A 4600-nucleotide genomic window follows, 5' to 3' on the forward strand; every position below is an offset into this window, starting at 1 on the left:
GCTGAGAGTTCCTCCTGGTCCACTGACCTTAACCAGTTTTGACTCTCTGCTGCTTGGGCCCTCTTTCAGTTCAGGCACGCTGGTTCTTTCTGTGTTTCCTGGGATCCTGGGACCACAGTGACCCACCCCATTCCCTGAACCCATTTCAGAAAGGGATGTTTCTCAGTGGAGCAGATTTCTAAGGGTACCAATTTTGTACTCTGGTATTATATCACTTTCTGGTAGCCAGCTTATGGAGTCTTCCTCCCCCTCCATTTATCTTCTGATATTTTCTGACAGCTTCAGTATTCTGCACTTCCTACCTTGCAAAAAGCAACCCTTTTTCTGCTTGTAAAGTTCCAGATATATTTTCTTACATCTCAGGCTGAATTCATAGGTGTTCAGAATGGTTTGATAGTTATCCAGCTAAGTTCAAGAGAGCAGGTCCCCTACTCTTATGATCTTAGACCACCTAACTACAATTATTTTAACACAGCTCTGGAAAGTGGTCCTTATTACATATCTGACAAAACTATCAAAAGTTTTATTGAAGAGAATTCATAGCCTCTAATTCTTTCTATGCCATTTCCATTATCCCATGGAGTTCCCAAAGTTTGATGTAGCCAAACTGTTTTAATTTTTTGCAATTTATATGCCTGAAAAACCTATATCCTTAAAAATTGAAAGTAATCCTTCCCTGCTTCATGGATACTATCTTGATTCTGTCTATATGATTTTAATCCAATCTTTTTCTAGTATATTACTTCTCTATAGTACCATTTGTTTTATAAAAAATAGACTTTATGGCTTAATAACCTGCCCCATGGTTTATAATCTGATGTATCCCTTTTTATCAAAATAACAATATTTTGATAAGTAGAAAATTCTCAATAAGTTTATGCACTTAGTCATATATAGGAAACTACTATCTAATCCAAGGTCAAAATTTTTATGTTTTCTTTTTAGAGTCTTAAAACATAGTTCTTATATTTATGTCATTAACTCATTTGAGTTTTTTAATATGGTGTGAGGTAGGGATATCAATTCTTTATTTTGCCAGTTGTCACAGTACCATGAGTAAAAGAGACTGTGATTTCCACATTGAATGGTTTTTGTACCCTTGTTAAAATTGGTTGAATATTGATTGATTGACTTTAAATCAATTTTATGGATCTACATATCTATCCTTATGTTAATAGTGCAATGCCTTGATTCCTGTAGTCTCATTGTAAGTTAGAAATCAGGAAGTGTGAATGATCTCTTACTTTTGGTCACAATTATTTTAGGTATGCTGGGTCACTGATTTCCATATAAATTTTAGGATCAGCTTATCAATTTCTGAAAAAAAGAGCATCTTTGATTTTTATAATGCAGCATCTATTTACTACTTTGGGGAGAATTTGAATATTAACAATAAGTCTTACAAGTCATACATATAGGATATATTAAAATTTTATTTTTTAGCATTTTTTTTTGCATTAACTTTTTTCCCACCATTTTTATTGAGAAGGAATTGACATACATCACTATATAAGTTTAAGGCATATAGCATGATGGCTTGATTTGCATATAGTGAAGTTTGAGGTTTTAATCTTTTTTTTAAAAGATTTTATTTGACAGCGCATGTGCACATGTGTACAGACATACACACACACACAAAAGAGCGAGCTCATGAGCATAAGCAGGGGAGGTGCAGCAAGAGAGGAAGAAGCAGGCTCCCCACTGAGCAGGGAGCCTGATATGGGGCTGGATCCCAGGACCCTAGGATCATGACCAGCCTTACCTGAGCCAAAGGCAGACGCTTAACCCACTAAGCCACCCAGGTGCCCCTTGATTTGCATATATTGTGAAATGATTCCCACAATGGGTTCAGTTAACATCCATCTTTTCATATAGGTACAATAACAAGAAAATAAATTTTGAAAAAAGGGAAAAATTTTTCTTGTGATGAGAACTCAAGATTTACTTTAACTTTTCTGTGTATTATACAGCCATGTTAACCATAGTCATCATTTTGTATGTCACATCCTTACTAGTTATTATATAACTGGAAATTTGTACCTTTGCCCAACTTCCTCAATTCTCCCTCCCCCACCCTCTGCCTCTGGTAACCAAAGGTCTGATCTCTTTTTCTATGAATTTTGTAATTTATTTATTTATTTAATTAAAAAAATTTTAAAGATTTCATTTATCCATTTGAGAGAGAGAATGAGCAGGGGGGGCAGAGGGAGAAATAGACTCTTCCTTGAACAAGGAGCCCAACTTGGGCCTTGATTCCAGGACCCTGGGATCATGACCTGAGCTGAAGGCAGTCGCTCAACCGACTGAGCCACCCAGGTGCCCTGTGTTTTTTGGTTTTTTTTTTTGTTCTTACTTTCCTTCATTTTTTGGGTAATTTATAGGAGTACAAATCTTTCATTTATGAAATGTATTGCTAAGTGCTTTGTTCTTTTTGATACTAGCATAAATAGACTATCCAACTCAATTTTCCTGTTGTTCATTGCTGGTACCAGTTTGTTAGTTTTTCGACATGCAGATAATTGCATTTGTTGAAATTTCTTTCCTATGTTTGATTATATTTCCTCCTCTTTTATGAAATTTCTATATTTTCATAGAAATCTTTGTGAAGATAATCTTTTTCATGATTAAGTAAGTCAATATGTACTCCTCAATGTTTACTTACAAATCTATGTATTTGTGGTTTGTGTCAATGAGGTTATTTGACAGGGTCTCCTAGGGAATCTGCCTTTGGGATAAGTTGGAATATTATGTCCTCCCTTTGTAGATATAGTTATGGTTCTTTTGATAAATATACTTTGAAGCATAATTCTGGAGGAAGTCCAAAAATATTTAGCTCATTACCACTTCAAACTTTGCCTAATTTCATTGTCTATGAAAACAAAAATCAGACTTCACTATTTCTCTTCTTGAATGTTACATAGTATGGCAAAAATTCTGCACTGCAATGTTCACAACTCAACTTTGCCACTAAATATGCAATCAGGAGCAAAATAAAAATAATGTTTATGCTTTGATTTGTATGTCTGTCCAATGAGATAAAAATGATAGCAACATAATAGCTGTGAGAATTAATGAGTTTACAGACAAGTGGTACTTAGAACAGTTTCTTGAATGTAAGTACTTTGCAAGAATGAGGTTTTTAAAATGATGAAGCATAAAATATATTGATATTCTGTTTTGTATATGTGTGGACACACACATAACTATATACATATACATATATATGTGTTTATATATGTATTTATACAATTTATTTTATTCACACACACAAAAGCTTTAAAAATACATACATAGTTTTTTTTCTCCAATGATTAGATCATTTAGGTTTTAGTTTTATTAAACGACATTTTTTTTTCTAATTGATACAGTTCTTCTTTTTCCATAGGTGAACTATGTCCTTATTGCATATTTTAACTCATTAACATATTATTATAATAAAATTTAACATGTGCTAAAACACTGGCTTCTTAGTTGCCCATTTGGTTTTCAATTGTGATCATTTTATAATGGCAATCAGTAACAATTTTGTGTAATCCTCATCCTTTAGATTCATTTCATGTCTATTATTTATTCATTAATTCAAATGAATATGTATAGAATGCAAAGCATATGATAAACAACACACTTTTTTAAATGGGTCAAAAGTGAGCAATGTATTCTTTCTGATTTCAAGGAATTTTTAATTAAACAAGGGAGAAATAAATAGATGCAGAAAAATCATAATATATTTTTTAAAGATTATGGTCAGTATAATTCTGATGGCTACCCAAATTACTCACCCAGACTCTAGGGGCTATTAATATTTTGGATGATGCTCCTGCAATTGCTTCATCTCATGGACAAAAGACATTTTGTAAATATAATTAAGGTTAAAAGTCAATTAACTTTATTTGGGATCTTACATGTTTGTAGCTAATCTAATCACATAAGTCCTTTAAAGTCAAGAGTTTTCTCTGGCTAGTAAGAAGAGGGTAATAAGGTAGATTCAAATGATGAGAGGGATTTGGCAAGTCATTCCTCTCTTTGAGGAGGAAGAAACCATGTGCAAGGAGGAGGGTCTGGGAACTAACAACAACTTCTGGCTGACAATCAATAAGGAAACAGCAACTCCAATCCTATTGCCACCAGGATCGGAATTCTGCAAACAACATGAATGAGCTTAGCAATGGATTTTTGTTCATTGCCTCCTGATAAAATCCAGTTTGCTGATTGCTTGACTTTGGCTAGAGAACCTAAGAAGGAAATTCACCCAACACTACCTGGATTTGACCTATGTGAATGTGAAACAATAAGTGAGTGGGAATTTAAGCCACTGAATTTGTAGGAATTTCTAACATATGAATAAAAAACTGATGCAAGCCATTAGAATAAGTCAGTTTAAAAAAAGTGATGGGTAGGAGTTAGTGCAGTTAAAAAGATTTAAAATCCTTGTGATGTTTTCCTTGCAGAGTTGACATTTCTGATATTCTGTTTATATAAACAAGAATATTTGTACTAAGAATGGTTATAATGTAATTCTGGAAGAATGGAATATATGCACAAAGACACACAGTTGATCAGGATTGGACATAGTCTGATTTATTGCCGAGCATATGTGTTT

The sequence above is a fragment of the Ursus arctos genome, unplaced genomic scaffold (assembly GCF_023065955.2).
Source record: "Ursus arctos isolate Adak ecotype North America unplaced genomic scaffold, UrsArc2.0 scaffold_5, whole genome shotgun sequence".
In the NCBI taxonomy this organism is placed as follows: domain Eukaryota; kingdom Metazoa; phylum Chordata; class Mammalia; order Carnivora; family Ursidae; genus Ursus; species Ursus arctos.